Source organism: Desmodus rotundus, chromosome 5 (genome assembly GCF_022682495.2).
Source record: "Desmodus rotundus isolate HL8 chromosome 5, HLdesRot8A.1, whole genome shotgun sequence".
NCBI classification, from domain to species: Eukaryota; Metazoa; Chordata; class Mammalia; order Chiroptera; family Phyllostomidae; genus Desmodus; species Desmodus rotundus.
The window spans coordinates 123,488,027-123,507,844 of record NC_071391.1 but is presented as its reverse complement, the minus strand read 5'-3'; the positions used below and the strand labels follow the sequence as shown (position 1 = coordinate 123,507,844).

General features: G+C 37.7%; 1 protein-coding gene and 1 non-coding gene across 3 annotated transcripts in view; both read right to left on the bottom strand.

The window, feature by feature from the left end:
* CAMKMT (calmodulin-lysine N-methyltransferase) overlaps positions 1–19,818 on the bottom strand; it is a 333,952-nt gene that overhangs the window by 276,057 nt on the left and 38,077 nt on the right. The gene's annotated exons all lie outside the window — the stretch shown is intronic.
* On the bottom strand, positions 445–550 carry LOC112298215 (U6 spliceosomal RNA). The gene has a single exon (XR_002974121.2). It is a non-coding gene; the product is annotated as a U6 spliceosomal RNA (small nuclear RNA).

Genomic DNA, 19,818 nt, shown 5'->3' with positions numbered 1-19,818 from the left:
ATTTGTTGTTTGTTGCTTTGTTTATGATGGCCACTCTGACAGGTGTGAGTGGTATCTCATTGTGGTTTTAATTTGCATCTCTCTGATAGCTAGTGATACTGAGCATCTTTTCACATGTCTCTGGACCCTCTGTATGTCTTCCTTGGAGAAGTGTATGTTCAAGCCCTTTGCCCATTTTCTAATTGGGTTGCTGTCTTCTTTGAGTGGAGTCGTGTGAGTTCTTTGTATATTTTGGAGATCAGACCCTTGTCTGAGGCATCACTGGCAAATATGTTTTCCCATACTGTTGGTTCTCTTTTCATTTTAATACTGTTTTCTTTAGCCATGCAGAAAGAAGCTTTTTATTTTGATGAGGTCCCATTTGTTTATTCTTCCCCTTATGTCCCTTGCTCTAGGGGACGACATATCAGTGAAAATATTGCTGCATGGAATATCTGAGATTTTCCAAATGTGGAACACTTCAAGAATTTGCATGTCATCCTTGCGCAGGGGCTGTGCTAACCTTCCTGTATCATTCCAATTTTAGTGTATGTGCTGCCAAAGCGAGCACTCAGTGAATTTTTTTAAGACTCTTTCAACACATTTGCCCATCTCATGATGGATGATTTACAAGTGCACCTGTCCACACCACGCTGCCCACACTGCACTGAGTGTTCAGCAGTTTTTGACCAAAAACAGCAAGACCCCCATGCCCCACCCTCCCTATTCACCCAATCTCATGCCAAGTGACTTTTTTTTGTTTCCTCAGATGAAAAAATTCCTCACAGGGAAACGTTTTGCTGATATGGAAGAGGTAAAGCAAACAATGGCAGAAGCACTAAAAGGCATCAAAATCAGTGAGTTCAAAAACTGTTGTGAGCAGTGGAAAAACACCTCCATAGGTGTACTGCATCAAATGGAGAGTGCTTCGGAGGTGACTGAAGTTTAGACATGTAAGAATAAATACACAATATTTTATAAATAAATTCCATTTGTGGGAGTATATATATATCCTTAGTGTTTAACAAAGTCTGGGCACTTAATGTTTCCTGATAATATAATAATTCTGGTAGAGAGTAAAAATTATCGAAGATGTCAAAGATGCAACGTGAGTAGAGCAAGAAGCTGATGATTCGAGAGCACCCAGGTGAGACTAAGTCAGTTGACGAGTATATGTACATTAGATTGCCAAAGAGAGCAGTATTTTAGAAGGAAAATAAACCTCAGTCAATACGGTAAGACATGTTAATATTTTTTAAATTAGTTTATTTATTTTTATTCAGTTACAATTGTCTGCATTTTCTCCCCTTCCCTCCACCCCACCCCAGCCAGTCCCACCTCACTCCCCCACCTCTACCCTCCCCCTTGATTTTGTCCTCGTGTCCTTTATAGTAGCTCCTATAGACCCCTCTCCCCACTATCCCCTCCCCACTCCCCTGTGGCTATTGTTACAATGTTCTTAATTTCAATGTCTCTGGTTATATTTTGTTTGCTTTTTTCTTTTGTTGATTATGTTCCAGTTAAAGGTGAGATCATATGGTATTTGTCCCTCACCGCCTGGCTTATTTCACTTAGCATAATGCTCTCCAGTTCCATCCATGCCATTGCAAAGGGTATAAGCTCCTTCTTTCCCTCTGCTTCGTAGAATTCCATTGTGTAAATGTACCATAATTTTTGGATCCACTCATTTGCTGATGGGCACTTAGGTTGCTTCCAGTACTTTGCTATTGTAAATTGTTAATATTGAAAGACAAATCTGTTACTTTTAGAAACAACAAATTCCTACAGAAGGGCAAACCTATTGCCAAGCCATCTGTTATTTGCAATATGCGTAATAAATTCAACAGAAGGGTTCGCCCCCGGTGCTTCCCATAAACAGATGGCATTTTTAAAGTCTACAACATCCCATCAATGAAGACCACAGCCAACACCAAAAAAAAAAAAAAATCCCTCACGACCATACAGCTCACAGTTGAATCCTTGGGTCTCTTCATTCAGCCTTCACTTAATAAAGGTGGCCTGCAAACCCTAGACCTCCATCCTTCTGTTACCAGGAGAGCAACATATCTTCCTTGTGACACACGTGTGGGGACAAAGGAAGACCATCGAGCTGGACTGGTTGAACATCTTTTGTATCTGGAATGTGGATGACGTAGCTAAGTGGCAGGCAGAAGCAGCATGGCCAACACGTGGCTCATCTACTTCGCCTACTCACAGAGCACACAAATGCACAGCATGCGGCCGCCGCCACACGAAGGAATGCATTCGCTCTGTACTAGGACGCAGCTCAGCCCTACGACAGCAAGGTACCTGATTCACTGCCCTTAAATTATAGGAAAATAATAGTTTCGAATGAAATATTGACACCTTAAAATTTTAAAAATATATTCAAGAAGTACTTACGTAACTACATTCAAGCATGTTTTCAAAAGTTAATCAAATATTAGCATTTATACCATAACCAGGTCATTTGTATGACATTCCTATGTGCAGTAACTATTTTTTAGTGAACAGTTTAGAGTCAGTAAATAGAAGTTATTTTATACAAAACAAAGGCAAAAATCAAATTTAAGACAATTTTCTATCTAGGCTGAACACAGGTGAGTGCAAGAAACAGAGTTTATTCTTGTATTATTATTTACTTACCACTTATTGTGTTATTTGTTGATATTGTGCATACCCCACTTTGCCCACCCGTCTAAAGGGAAATCTCAGAATGGCAAGCACTTCCCCGCTCTCATAAGAAACACAGTGGTCCTTCAGCACACGAGTTCATGAAAGTCTAAGATCACTGCACACTTCTCAATCACTGACAACTGTGACTTGAAAAGATACATTTAAATGTACAAAGTCAGTAAAATAATAAAAGTGTCACTATATTTATCACTTGTTTTAATTAGTATGTCTTAATTTACTACATCTTTCTGTTATGTCAGTCAGGAATGTCCCGATCTCGGCCTACTTGAATCAATCATTTGCTTGGAATCAATTCATACAGACACCCATATATAATGCCGTGGAAACAAACACACAAATATATCTCAGGTCCATTGCATTTAAATATTCCCAACTGTTTTAAATTGAACCAAAATTAACAAAAAGTCATAAACCAACACATAGACCAGCTCTAACATGACAGAGCTACAGAAGAGAGTGAGCGGGATGTCCGATTCTTCTCTGCTAACCAGACCACATTAGAGAGAGAAATACCTCTTCCCAAGTTTAATGATTACGAGGTCTTGTTTCAATAAAGCTGACATTTATTGACCACTTCCCACATGCCAAGTATTAAGTACTTTTACTTTTCATGATTTAACTCATTTAAGTTTTACTCTAGCCCCAGAAATCTTAGTAAAAGAGTAAAGTACTACTTTAAAAGTACATAATTTTATCTTTGAAAATCGACATGAAAAAGGCAGCCCACGCACGGCCTCTATTGGCTACCAGAAGGCTAGTTTAGGAAATCATCTGCGTCTCTTCTAGAGGGAGAGTTAACAACAATAAAATTTAAGGCAAATTTACCATATGAGTCTAAATGAAGACTTAGTCTGACCTCCAACCAAAGTATCAAACAAAGTTTCAGAGAGCCATAAAATAATACACATCAATTAATCATCATCATCTGCTGAGTCAAACATTGGAAAATAATGTCAAGAAGTTACCCTGTAATTACTTTGTAGCTCCTTGAAAACCCATTTGACATAATCACTCTCTGACAGCTGCAAGAGGGAAAATGTTCTATTTCTTCTCCCACCAGTACCCTCCCCTGAGAGCCAGGGGCATCGCTTTTCAGCACTTCCTGATCTGCCAAATGTTTACGAGGAAAGTGTGTGGGGCGCCTCCGTAATCAGTGCTCCCGAGACCAGTCAGGGGTTGAGAGTTTCCAATCAAAGCTGAGGGTTCAGGAGAGTCACAGTCAGGGGAAGGGCAATGGGCTTATTATTACCAGTGCACAGGGAGGAAAATTACTCAAGTACAAGAGAAGAGTATCTGGTTTTATCTAAAAGACCACTGGAACACTTCCCTCCCTTCTGTGTTTGACATTACATTTCCATTTACAAAAGAAACCCTCAGCATCCAGCATATTACAATGTGTTAAACATTCTTATTTGCCAGTTTGAGGGTCAATAGTTAAACTCTGACACCTTCACAATAAACTAGGGAAGAAGTTAAATCACCGTGCACCCAGCCGACAAAGCCTGTACTTTCCATCCCAGGTTTCAGGACCTGGGACCCCATCAGTGAGCTGATGGAAGCTAAGTAAGACTCCCTCTGAAAGTGAAGCACAGTCTCACGGACAGCTCATTTCCAAGAGGTCAATTTGGTATTTCACTTCTCTGAACACTCACCTTTGAGCTACCGTCTGAGTCCAGTGCTCCACCATCCAAGGGGAGTGTTTTCGCATTTGCTCTTATAATTACCACTCAGCTATCTTCAGGTGCACCCACCAGAAGAAAAGCCCTAACTTCCCGGCAGCACAATGTGCTAAGCTTAAAACCCCAGTGCCTCAGCAAGAGAATAGAGGAGGAGCCTAGAAAAATATTTCTGCAAAACAATCCTAGTGTGAGGAATTGAAAGCTTTATATTGCACTGAGAATGCCTATGTTCTTATGACGGATTTTTCACTTTCTCTATCAGAAGGAACATGAGGTAGGCCTGCGGCAGAGCAAGGTTTAAAAAGTCTACTTGCATTAATGACAATGTCACCAGTGCAGTATCTTACACCTCTGCTGTGAAAAAGGAAAACATGAAGGCCAGGAAAAGGAGAAAGCAATAAGGGAGTTAGCCTGGCAAATTATAAAAAATGCCAGGTTCTGGAGGCCACGTTATCCACATGACAAGGACAAAAAGGGGAAAAGTCATTTATACAGTTTGGTACTTGAAATTGGATCGGTCAGTGCTAATGGTAATTTTTCTAATTTTTTTTTAACTTTTTGAGTTCTTCCTCAGAAATTACTAAATTTATTCCATTTCTCAAATTAAGATGAAACTTGACAGGGAAAAATATCACCTCACCAAAAAAATGTTACATAAACTTCAGATTAAAAACAAACCTTAGGGGAAGGAATAAAATCTCTCACTAAAAGAACAGGTTCACCATGCTGACCTAATCTAAGTCAGTATCGTTCTCGCTTTTGTCCCCAACAATGCCACTTGCATAGTTATGAGTGAGAGAATTCTGCATGATTAAAAAGTATATTAGCCTCTTTCACAACTGGCATTTTAAAGTAACTCTTTCATGATAATCTGCTACAACAATGATAATCTTACTTATTAAAGCCTGATTTATTTACAGTGTTGATATCTCTTAGTGTTCTTGCAAGTCTTCACTAATTTAACATTACAACTTCATATCTTTTCCTAATGCCATGTCGTTTATCCTGCTTAATTCCTTGCTTCTGGATATGCACATTTGCCACCCAGAGTTTATTTCACTGGTCGTTTCCTTTTAACAGTAAAGCCAAACTACTTGAACGGAATAATCTCCCTGTAAATCCAACATAGTAAAAAAAAAAAAAAAAGAGAGAGACTCTTATTTATCCAGCATTTTGTGCCTGAATTGTAGCTTTATTGCAAAGAGTAAGCAATAAACAAAAACACCTCAGGGGTCTGGGAGGAGCAATGTAACCAATTACATTTAATTAAATCAAAGGATGGGAGCCCCAGGGTTGAATGAGCTGAAGAACAAATTTGCATTAACACCTAGCAGCCAAACAAGTAGCCCGGGGTCTAGTCTGCAAGTACAATTGTTGCCATCTATTCTGAGCACTGAAGGGGGGCCATTAGCTAAATTCTTAGGCATTGTTTGTCCACTGATGAGAGGCTGCCTTCTCAACATTTCACTTCATCACACATGAAAATTGCCTACTAAAATAAACAGCTTCCTCTGAAAGCTCAGAAACAAACATTATTACCTGACTACAGTTAGCAATTTGGTGAAAACTCTTCAGGGCTGCTAAAGGAGGGGGGTAAAAAAGGAAATGAAAGGTGTGATTCCGGGCCCTAACTTGACATTTGATGGAGATCATGTTTGAACGGATTCTTTTGTAACATCAGAGACTACAAGGCAGGTTATTCCTAAGGCTCCACCAAGAGTGTCTTTGTTCTAGATAGAATACTTTGACTTGATCCAACTTTGTGAATCTCAAACATTCTGAGCTTAAAGCACACTCCATTATTCAAGACACAATTCCCACAACAACGTTCTCCCTTTACGAAGATCTTGCCCCTTGGTGAGGTAGCACCTATCACATGTGGTGTCACAAACTCCATTTAACCCTATCTAATGAGAGCCTATCTAATTATGGTAAATTAGCCTAAATCTGGTAGCTTTTATTCCTTTGTTTTACACAGTGCTCTTTTAGTCTCATCAAAATACTACACTCTCAAAAACAAAACAAACGAAAACCACACCCTGAAAGGCTAACCCACGGGGTCATCAGTAGCTCCACTGTGGCAGAAGACGAGGAAGGAAGTATGATAAAATGGAGACCAAGAAAGAGGCAAAGGTCTGGCTAATGCTGTTTCAGACTGAACCACCATCTAAAACTATAGCTGGGCCATCATACATATCTGGAAACATTAGTTTGCATTAACAATATATAAAAATTCTTGTGGACGAAAAAGGGGCCACATGGTAAACCTGACAAGCGCAGGGAGGCCTACGTGGCGGCCTCACAAACTCAGAGACCTAAGTAAAGACACAGGACGGTCTGCAATTAAAACTGTCTAACTGAAAGCGAGTCACGGCAGGTCGTCGTGTCCTAGTCCAGTAGCTCCCTCGACAAAGACCAGTCTTTACGGTAACTGAGCCTGTCAATTGTTGTTTTTCTGCATCTACAACGACATACCTTTAGCACGTCAGGGTAATTTCCTTTTTCTAGACCCCTCGGGGCACAATCACTGCACCGAAGCAGACCACAGAACCCCTCCTGTCATTGTTATCACGTAACTGTTAACTGCTTTGATTGTTTTTACCTGCCTGCTAATGGCATTGGTCATAATAGTTATACTTGTTGTTTGGTTTTTCCATAGTCCAACTTTTTATGATTACTGCACATGTATAAGACACCTGTTAACAGTCTCCTCATGGCTCATGTTAATGTTACACTAAACGCCAGATACAGAAAGATGAGGAGGCAAAACTGGGCTCCTGCCAGTTCACAGGACAGAAACGACCCAGAGCGGTTTTCACACTGAAGGCCATTAGGCCTGACTGCCTCCCATTTACGTGACTTTCTCTTTTGGGGGAAAAATTCTGCCTCAACTCAGATCCCATGATTATGATGGGGGAACTCAAGAGTTAAAGATTTTAGCTGTAGTTATCGTTGATAGGCTTGAGTGATTAACACATGTGCAAAGCTGTTATCCCAGGAACTGGAATACATGGCCTACGAGACTCTAGGAGCACATGATGGCAAGTCTTCACACAGAGGTTCACTCCTGAGATAATGTCACTAAAACCAAAACAACCAGTCAAAGGAATACCATTCCTCTTTAGGAATCCATTAAAAATTATTTGTGATACTTTTATTACTACTGCAGGTTAAGATACAGAGGACAGATGACAAGGAAAGAAAAGCTGAGACTGAAAGGATAATGGTCATTGAGTACACAGCGCTGTATTCTGAAAAAGGAGCTCAATTCACAGTGCAAAAAGTAAAGCCGAGTGCTAATGGCCAGGAAGCTCACTGCTCCTGTGGGTCCCTTCATCAGAAAGCAGCTCACTTCCTGGAAAGGTCAAGACTGGAGAGAGATGTTCCTGGGCCCAACCTGCCTTGTCTCCTGACCACTTCCCAAGTCCCATTTTCCAGATTCTGGAAATTGACAAATACCATATGATCTTACCTTTAAGTGGAACCTAATCAACAAAACAAACAAGCAAGCAAAATATAACCAGAGACACTGAAATTAAGAACAAATGGTCAGTAACCAGAGGGGAGATGGGAAGGAGTAATGGAGGGGGGAAAGGGTGAAGGGATTTCAGGAATAACATAAAGGACACATGGACAAAACCAAGGAGGGGTGGAATCAGGGGAGGGACATGGGGATGGTTGGGGTGGGGGGAGTGGAGGGGGGAAAGGGCAGACAACTGTACTTGAACAACAATAAAATTTTTTAATGGGAAAAAATATTTAAAAAATAAAATAAAGTTTTACTTCTACTCAAGTTTTATTCAGTATCTGTTTCTATTATTTTGCAACCAAAAACTAGATACAGAATAGAAATGATGAAAAGTCAGAGGGAGGAAAGGATTCCTATCTTTAAAAAACATTGTCACCCATTGTTCTAAAAACTATAACTGAGTCATGTGCTTTAAGTCTTCTCTGTTTTTGACATAGGAAGAAAAAGAAAATGCATTCAAAACAAATAAAATAGTATTTCACCCAAGTAATTATGAAGTCTCCAAGCCCGTTCATAAACATTGAACTAGCAAACTTTAGAAAGCAAGATAACTTTTCATTCATCTCTACCATCCTAGATGTGAGCTGCAATTGTTTTCATTTTGTACATTGTTCCTGTGAGTAGCAATGTCACCTTTTCTTTTTTTCAATGGCACATTATTAAGAAAATTTCAAGATATGTTTACTTATTAAAGGATAATTACATTTATACACTTCTGGATAGGAATTCTTAGCTGAGAGAGCATCTTAATTTTATAACTTCAATTTTCACAGATTTTTATCTTTGAAAGAGAAGTCCATGAATATTTTAATCAAATATGTAAATATATTCACATGCAAAAGAATGAAACTAGACCCCTATCTTATGCCACTCACAAAAATTAACTCAAAACAAATTTAATACTTCAGCATATGACCTGAGGCCACAAAGCCCCTAGGAAAAAAACAGAAACAGATCCTTGACATGAATCTTGGCAATAACTTTTCAGATAAGACACCGAAAGCATAAACAACAAAATCAAAAATAAAGTGGGACTACATCAAACTAAAAAGTTTCTATGCAACCTATGAAATGGGAGAAAATATTTGCAACCCACACATCTTATAAGGGGTTAATATCCAAAGTATTCAAGGAACTCATACAACTCAACAGCAAAAATACAAGCAATCCAATAGGCAAAGGACCCAAATAGACATTTTTCTAAAGAGCGTACTCAAATATACAACATGTACATGAAAAAGTGCTCAACATCACTCATACTTAGGGAAATGAAAATCAGAACCACAATAAGATATCACATCATACCCGTTAGGAAGGCTGTCATCAAAAGACATACGTTTTCATAAGGATGTGGAGAAAAGGGAACCTTGCTGTTCTATAGATAGAAATGTACATTGGTGCAGCCAATATGGAAAACAATATGGAGGCTCCTCAAAAAATTAAAAATGGCTTGCCCTGGCTGGTGTGGCTCAGTAGATTGAGTGCCAGCCTGTGAACCAAAGGGTCACCGGTTCGATTCCCAGTCAGGGCATATGCCTAGGTGGTGGGCCGGGTCCCACTAGGGGGTGCTTGACAGGCAACCACACACTGATGTTTCTATCCCTCTCTGCTTCCCCTCCCTCCCTTCCCCTCTCTCTAAAAATAAATAAATAAAATATTGAAAAAAAAATTAAAAATGGCCCAGCAATTCCACTTCTGGGACTGTATCCGAAGGAAATAAGTCACCATAACAAAGACATATCTGCAACCCCATGTTCACTGCAGCATTATTTACAGTATCCAAGATATGGAAACAACCTAAATGTCCACCAATGAATTCATGGATAAAGAAAATGTGCTCCACATATGCAATGAAATACTATTCAGCCATAAAAATATAGGAAATCCTGCCATTTACAACATTATGGATGGAACTTGAGGGCATTATGCTAAGTGAAATCAGTCACACAAAGAAAGACAAATACTATACAATCTCTAACTTATATGTGAAATCTCATAAAACAAACAAACTGCCCTGGCTGGTGTAGCTCAGTGGATTGAATACGGGCCTGCAAAACAAAGGGTTGCCAGTTCAATTCCCAGTCAGGGCACGTGCCTGGGTTGGGGGGCCAGGTCCCCAGTAGGGCGCATGAGAGAGGCAACCACACATTGATGCTTCCCTCCTTCTCTTTCTCCTTCCCTTTCCCTCTCTCTAAAAATAAATAAATAACGTTTTTTAAAAAATTTATTTAAAAAAAAACTGAGGTAAGATTTGTGGTTGCCAGAGATGGGGTGGGGGTGGGAAAGGAACTGGATGAGTGGACTGAATACACCAACTTTCAGGTGTAAGTTCTGGGATATAAAGTATAACGTGATGACTATAGCTGACAATACCATTTTGTTTCTTTGAAAGTTTCTAAGTCTTAAAGGTTCTCATAATAAGGGAAATAAGTGTTTGTACTACATGAAGTGATGGTTGTCAACTAAACATATTATGGTAACCATTTCACAATATATACATACGTGTATATCAACTCATTATGCTGTACACCTTAAACTTACACAATGTTGCATGTCAATTATAGCTCAGTAACACAGGAAAAAAACATGAAACAAAGTTTATGAGTAAACAATATATAAATACACATTGCCAAAAATTTTTTAAGTTTTTAAATAAGGAAAAAGTCTTTTTTACTTCAAAACTCTCAAGAAAACTGCTTAAAAGAACTATTTTAATAGAATATTCTAAACCATTCTGAGAAAATATTAGTTGTATATCTTAATGGTTTGTATTTTATTTTCTATGGTTTTAATGATTGAATTCTGCTTTAATATCACATTTCCCACAAATACAATATTAAGAATAATTTCTCAATGAATATTTAATTCTAACCATTACTTCCTCACAAATGTTCAGAGAAAATATATAACAGATACAGGCAGTAGCCAATAATCAACTTCCTTTGTGAATAAAGCTTTAGTTACTTTCTTTGTGAGCCTCTTGACCACTGTGATGGGCAACAGCAAAAAGCTTTGGAAGTGATTAACAAAGATAACGATGTGTCAGTTAATCCCTTAGACAATTTTCAAGAAACTTTAGAAAGGGGGGAAAATGGTAGGCTTCTACCAGCAGAATGCAGGTATAAAATAGATGATACTCTATCCTGAATGATAGGCCTAGGCACAACTCCATCAAACTAATATTTTTTAAAATGTAATTAGCTCCGGCCAGTGTGGCTCAGTGGACTGAGTGCCTGCCTACAAATCAAAGGGTCACCGGTTTGATTCCCAGTCAGGGCATATGCCTGGGTTGCAGAGCAGGTCCCCAGTAGGCGGTGCATAAGAGGCAACCACACACTGATGTTTCTCTCCTTCTCTTTCTCCCTCTCTTCCCCTCTCTCTAAAAGTAAATAAATAAAATCTTGCAAAAATAAATAAATATGTCATTAAATGCTTTTAGCTCCAAATTCTCCACACTATCTTCAAGGGACTAGTAATAATCTAGGTAAGGCCTTGGATGCACCTCACTGCTCCCAGACTTAGTATATTCTTTCCCTTTACATATATGCGTTCCCTCGCTCACAAATGGCAGGGAAAGTGTTAGCTAGGTCCTAAATATTTTTTTGTTGCTTTCATGAAAAAGAAAAGAAAAGAATAAAAGCAATAACAAATATTCATTAGAAAACAGCCTGAGACTTCACAGATGAATATGTTATCTTTTTATTTCATATACCTGGGTGTGATCCTTGGAAACTTTTTAAATAAAAGCCAGAAATTTAATCTGTATCCTACATACTAAACTCATGTTAGACCTAATTAATAATAAACTCTTATGTATAATTACGTGAAGCAATTGTGTAATTTCATCTCCTGAGTATTCACTTACACTTGGACAATCAGTGACATTGCATGAGTATTCCTCAGTTGGAAAAAGCTCTACATACTAAAAAAGAAGGAATGATGGCACTACATCATCCACTGTATCTGGTGATTGTGATATTTTGCACTTTAAAAAACAATTACTACAAATCATGGAAGAAAAGCATTTTGACAACTATTTTCTAAACCTCATAAAATACATACAATCATGTATAGACTTATAAGAAAAAACAGAAACCTATTCACAAAAGTACCGAGATTTTCAACATCAGTAAAACACAGAAAAATATGCCCTCGTGAAATTGTCACATTAGGCTAACAAGAATGATCGAAGGAATGATTTGCTCATTTTGAATAGATCCTTACTAAAAGGGATTCCATGGTAGACAGATTATTTAACACTTGCTACCCATTTAGAAATGTCTATTAGGTCTATAGCCATACAATCCTGACTGCACCAATCTCGTCCAATCTTGGAAGCTAAGCAGGTTTGGGCCTGGTTAGTACATGGACGGGAGAAATACCTGTTAGCTTGGTTTGTTTTTGTGATACACTTACTATTTTATATACGTATACATCCTTTCTTCTATGGCACATTATATGTTAATTTTACAGTTCTTATAAAGCACAGTTACATCTTCTAAACCATGAAAAAAGTCACTACCAATGTGTTCCTTTTATTATGATGTATACACAGCCTGACTCCTGTCTTCCCCTTTTCCCTTGGAAATCTCATCATTTATTGCCAGTGTTGCTATGGCACTGTCTTGCTGGCCACCAATTGGAGGCAACCAATTTTACACTTTGGTTCAAGTTTGGACAAGGATTCCACCCAGAGTATTAGGGTTGTTTGATACATTATACACTATACACTGCTTGGGGACATTATGCTTCCTAAAGACTTCTGAAAATATCTGAAACCTAAAAAAAATAGTGTCAACAAACAAAACAAACTGTAGGATCAAAATTAACAAAGGTTTAAACAAATGTCTACAAAAAACTTAACAAGTGGTAAACTTCAATTTAACACCTGTGGTTGTACTTAAATTGTATTTAATGTGGAATGTGGGTGCCCTCTAATGAGCTCAGTAGCCCCAAAAGTAAGAGTCCCTAAGGTCTATGTATTTCCTAAAACAGTCCTGCATTACCTGGCTGAGACAGGCTGGGCTGTGTAAGCCAGATCTACAAACAAGTTAGGAGTTAACAAAGAGGAATTTAGATATCATGTGAAGCCAAGTCACACAGTCTGTCTTCAACTTATTGCTGACTATAGTGGACACCTTCACGTCTGTGGATACTGCATATCTTCTGAACATCCTTTTAAGGTCTGGAAAATTTCCCATTTTGTGAATTCCTCCTCTCCAGAGTAAAGGCCAGAACTCACTCTCCCACCTTACAGAGCAGGCTCAAACAATCGAACACATTTGCACGGGACTTCAATTTACTAGTGAGCAAAGTGAAGAGGCAAGTGTTTCATGGAATTCGACACAGACTTCCTTGTGGGTTCAGTGACAAGGGGTGGCATCAATAATGCCTTCACTGAAGCACTTTCCCAGTGTGATTCAGGCATTGTATCTGATGCATGGCCCCCAAGTCTGACTTTCTCTCTCTCCCAGGATTCCATGAATTCCTTAATACTTTAATAAATTATTTTTCCGTTAAACCAACTGGCATGGATTCTTTCTTTTGCAATTAAGAATCCCGACTCACATAAAAGAACTCACTTTCCTACCTGCTGGTCAACCTCCATGCTGCAAATACACATTAGTAGCAACGTCTCAGCACATGGCTAGGTATCTACTGTGCAAGATTGGGTGAAATAGAAACACTCACACTATATTCCAACTTTCTTCTAAACTGTCTTCTTGTACTAGAGAAGCAAGAAAACTACTTTCCTGGATTCCTTTGCAGCTAAGTTTCTGGATGTGAAATAGGTTGCATCACTCATACGCACTTCCATGAGATTTGAAATGTGGACATTAAGACAATGCTTTTGGCTAAGCTGCTGCCATAGGAAAGTATAGGGCTAGACATGTTGGATTTTTTGCAGAAGCTTCCAGTGTACAGCCATTAGTTTCATGAATGAAAGAGGAATGTGCAATGGTAGTTCCTAATTTCCAGATCTCAGGTATGTATTCTTGAACTCAGCAGTCCCAGTAGTGATCTCCTATTGGCCTATCCTGAGGATGGACGAAGAGGGCCACGAGCCAAGGAATGTGGACAGACTCTAGAAGATGGTAAGGGCAAGGAAATGGACTTGCCTCTAAGCCACGGCAGTCTGAGCACATCTTGATTTTAGCCCACTGGGACTTGCATCAGACTTCTGACCTATAGAACTGTAAAATGATAATAATAAATTTATGTTGTCTTAAGATACAAACTTTGTGATAATTTCTTAGGATAATAGTAGAAAATTACCCTAAGAAAGGGTAACACAAAGGGTAATCCCTTCAAAGCACAGTATACGACAGGAAACAGTCAAAGAAAATCTAACTGTACATCAATGGGGAGTCTAATAAATTAGGGAATAATTCACAATGCAATACTATGCAACCATTAAATAGAGGAAATAGAATTTTGATGGGTCACATCTCATTAGGTTAGAGAAAGAAGAAAAAAGTGAGTACAGAACAATATATACATAGCATAATTTAATATGTTTTAAAAATATTTATATATACATTAAAAAGTCTAGAAGGAAAATCACTAAACATTAAAAAATGTTATCTCTATAGGATAGATGGGGATTTTCACATTTTTTATATTGCTGGATATTTTTTCAATGGCAATGTATTACATGGGAAAGCAAGAAATAAATACATTCCCATTTATAAACAGGTAACTGAATGGCATCAATTTTATCCATGTATTAATATTTCTATAATATTTATGGAATTTAAATAGAAATCATGTAATATGTGATTTCTAAATCTTACTCAGATATGGTAATATCTTAACTCTAATGGAAGTGATTCAATACTCTTCCTGAACACACTGGGTCACTCAAACCACGGTACTTAAATGGAGCTTTCGTTCAGGTGGTTTCTTATTACAACAAAAAGATGCATTACTAACGTGCTCTTATTAAGTTGATAGAGAGCTACAATAATAAACTCATCAGTTAAATTGCATTAGTTAAAACCAAACATTTGTAGACACACAATTAGTTTAAATGTCAGAGTACATGCTAAATTCAGAATGCATCCAAACTCTGTATTCATCACAAGTCTTAGTCAATGGGCTCTCAAGGCCAATTAGTACGAAATAAAATATTTTGGCAGTCTGCATACATCCTGCTTTTAAACACTGACGGGGCAATCTCAAATCTTTGTATTTACTCACATTTTAGAAATAGACCTTAAAGACAGTTAGCAAAGAATATAAAGAACTGAGGGCTGCGATGCAAAACCATACTTTTATTTATATTGACACATTCACTTAGGAGTGCAGATCCTTTTAAACTCTACAGTTTTAGGGTTAAAAATGAATGATGAGGGAAAGCAGGGAGAAGCTAACAGTGTCCATTATCAGAAACTAAACTGATGATTTTTTGAAATTTTATTTTTTCATTATACTTTGATATATGATCATTGGGGTTTTCATTAACATTACAGTCAAATATGTGCACATAATTCACTATTATTGAAGATACTGGTATGTTCATGGAAGTGGCTGTTAGGACTTAACATTATTTTATAATTGTACACATTTGTTTTGAGAGGGAATGATACAACATTTTAAATAGTAATGGAGTAGAAGAGACAAATGCAATCAAGAACTTATATATGCTAAAAGCAATACTTTACTTAAATGTAATAATTTTAGCTGTCATATAAGGTTTAATGAACAAAAGTCATGAAGTAACCAATAAACTCATTATAAATGTGTAAGCTAATATTATTACATTCAATATACACAAATTAAAAGAAAAATGTATCTATTAAAATGCATATATCATAAAATGGTGGTAAATTTACCCTCCTAAAACTTATCTACATCTTTTAAGTTAACTACAAGTAAAGTGATCTCTAGCAACAAACACCTGGAAATTGAAATGTTTAAAAATGTGATCTTTTAAAAGACATCCAACATCTAGGAATACATTTAACAAATACGTGTAAGACTATAAAAATTAAGGTCACATAAAAGGATACCTGCACAAAGAGAGCCCTATCCTAACCATGGACTGCATGACTTCATACTGTTAGGATGTCAGTTCTCCCCAAATTCATCTATAGATTCAGTGCTCTCTCAGCCAAAACTCCAGTAGATTTCTTAGTAGAAATTAGTAAGTTGGTCCTAAAATTTATATGGAAATGCAGGAACCCAGAACAGCCAGAACAATTTTGAAAAACAAAGACAAAGTTGGAGGACGTAGCCCATTTCCAGACTCACTGTACAGCCACAGTAATCACAACAACTCGGTAATGGCGTAAGACCGCGATATCTCGGCTGGTGAGCCGTGGCACCCTGCTGGGCCAGAGGACTTTTCAAACGTGCAACCGTGGCTATCTAATCAGGGGCCCTGACCTCTTTTCCCCTAGACAACAACTAAGAAATGACAACAGCAGCACAACGATAGCCATCCAATGTGAATAAATCAAAATTATACCTATTTTTTGTCAGATAGGCAAAAAATATATTTTTTGTTATGCTACAGAATTTTAGTAATTAGTTTACATGTGCCATGAGATAAAAAGGGTTGAAAATCACTGGCATAAAAGAAAGATCAATGAAACAGAGTGTCTGAAAAAATATATATATATACAGTCAATTGATTTTCAAAAAGGATCTAATAGTAAATAATAAAGAATAGTCTTTTCAATAAATGGTGCTAGAACAACTGAATATCCACATGTAACAACAAGGGACTTAGACCTCCAGCTTATGCCATACATAAATATTAATGCAAAACAGGCCATAGAAAAAATAAGAGCAAAAACTATAAAACTTCTAGAAGAAAACATAGGAAAAAAATTTTACGACCTTAGTGTAGGCAAAGGTTTCTTAAACAGGACACAAAAAATATGAACAATAGAAAAAGTATTTAAGAAGTTAGACTTTATCATAATTAAAAACTTCTGCTCTTTGAAAAATACCATAAGCCCTGGCTGATGTGGCTCAGTGGATTGAGCACTGGCCTGAAAACCAAAAGGTCACAGGTTCTATTCCCAGTTAGGGCACATGCCTGGGTTGTGGGCCGGGTCCCCGGTTGGGGGCATGTAAAGGCAACCAATCGATTTATCTCTCACACACTGATATTTCCTTCCCACTCTTTCTCCCTCCCTCCCCCTCTCTCTTTAAAAGTAAATAAATAAAATCTTTTTAAAAAAGGAAGAAAAATACCATTAAGAAAATGCAAAGACTAACCACCAGCTGGTAGAGAATGTTCTCAATACATGCCTGACTGAAGACTTGCATTCAGAATATATAATGAACTCCTACAATTCATCAGTAAGAAGACAAACAACCCAGTTTTAAAAAGGGTAAAAGATCTGACAGATACTTCACAAGTGAAAACATACAAATGTCCAATAAGCACATGAAGAGATGCTCGACATCACAGTCACCGGGTACACGCACAAAACAGAATGAGATGCTCGGTATACCCACAGAATAGCTTAAAAGATAATATAAAATGCTAAGACAACAAAATAAAAAGACAATATCCAAGTACTAATAAGGATATGAAGCAGCTGGAACTTCCATATGCAGCTGGAACCAATGTAAAATTATAAACACAACCGGTTGGAACATAGTTTGGTAGTATCTTACAAAGTTAAACCTACACTTACACAACCCAGCAATTCCACTCCTAGGTAGTTACCCCCCGAGACTGAAAACATATTATACACACACATACACACACACACACAAACATGTACATGAATGTTCACAGGAGTATTATTCAAGTATAGGCCAAAACTGGAAACAACCCAAATATCCATCACAAATAAATGAATACACAAACTTTGGGTATTCATACAACACAACTCAGCAATCAAAAGAAATAAGCAACAGATATACAGAACAACATGGATGAATCTCAAAAACATTATGCTAAGTGAAAGAAGCTAGAGAAATAATAGAGTACGCATAAGACTGCAGCTACATGAAACACCAGGAGAGTCCGATCTAATCTACAGTAACAGAAAACAGGAAAGCGGTTGCCTGGGAGGAGAATTGGGGATCGACTGGACAAGAACACAAAGGAACTCTGTTTTGATGGAAATGTTTTACGTCTAGATGTGATAATGGTTGCATGAATATATAAAATTTTCAAAACTCATCAAAATGTAAAACAAAATGTACACATTATATTTATGTAAGTTATATCTCAATAAAGTTGCTATTTTAAAAAGTTAAATGAAAAAAGATTATTGTCATACATTACCTATGAAATTGTTCAATGATCTATAATTGTTCTGTTAAGATACTAAATTGCCACTTTCTCCAAACACAGGGCCACTCAAAAAATATCTACTAACATTTAATTGTACAGATATGCCCCTATTATTTTTTCTTTAAATAATATACACACTAAACTTAACTATACTTCATAAATTGATATTATTTAGGAAAGCACTTAGTTAACTGAAACAATTATTCAATGTCTTGAAGGGATTTTGAATAATATTAGTTCATGTTTAGACGAACGTGAGAAGAATCACACCTACAACCATTTGCTAAACTATTATGTGCGGCTTTGCCAACATTAGTAGCAATGCCCTTTTAAAACAACATTTGAATTTAAGACATGACCCAGTATTATAAATCACAACATGATTCACTGCGTAGAGGTTAGAAATGAATGAACAAATATACACACAAGGGGATGCAAAATACTTTGAAAAAGAATCCCACTCAGGGATTTCCATTTCCATTCTATGGCAGCACTTGAAGAAATGTAGAATCATTGTTTTCACAAAACTGAAGTCTTTAAACATATAATTCCTTCTCCAGCCTGTGATTCCATTATAGAGTTCATACACGTGCATATATACATATATACACACACACACAATTTGCTCTCTGTTTACATTAGAAATTTGTACATGTAAATGCACAGTGACCAATTTATTGGTTTTTAATTTACTTATTTTTAGACAGAGGGGAAGGGAGGGAGAAAGAGAGGGAGAGAAACATCAATGTGTGGTCACCTCTTGTAACCCCCTACTGGGCACCTGGCCTGCAACCCAGGCATGTGCCCTGACTAGGAACTGAACTGGGGAAACTTCGGCTCATAGGCTGACAGCAAAGTGACCAATTTAAAGGCCAAAAAGGAAAAACCCTCAAAGTATAACCATTAATTTATCTGTGTGATCTTTTAATTTCTATCACTAGCACTACAGTCTGGAAATAGTGGAAATAACTAGTATAGGACTGGCAAGGTTGATTTGTAACTATATACAGTTATAAAAAGATCAGAGTCAAGATGGAGGCATAGATAGACATGCTTTGCCTCCTCATGCAACCACGGAGAGGAGTACAACTACATCTCCAAACAAATAACAAGAACTGTCAGAAAAGCGAGCTGTATGGAAGTCTGACAACCAAGGATTTAAAGAAGCCACATTCATCTAAACAGGTAGGCGGGGCAGAGTCATGGAGATGCTGTGGGGTGTGGACAGGCAGTGGCAGCCGTGGCACTGGCAGTCCCACACTTACATGCGGTGGATAAAAATCAGGAGGGATACCTTGGGAGCAAGAAATCCCAGCCCCAGGCCAGACCACACAGCCCAGGGTTCCAGCACCAGGAAGAGAGATCCCCATATCTTCTGGCTATAAAAACCAGTGGGGGTTGGGGTAGCAGAAGAAACTTCCAGGTGCAGTTTCAAACAAAATTGAAGTAACAAAGAAATATAGCCCAAATGAAAGAACAGAACAAAACCCCAGAAAAAGAACTAAACAAAATGGAGATAACTAACCTATCAGATGCAGAGTTCAAAACACTGATGATCAGGAGTCTCAAAGAACTCAGAGTGCAGCAAAAACATAATGGAAGAGATGAAGGATCTGCTAAGAGAAATAAAGAAAAATCTACAGGGAACCAACAGTGGAGGGGATGAAGCCAAG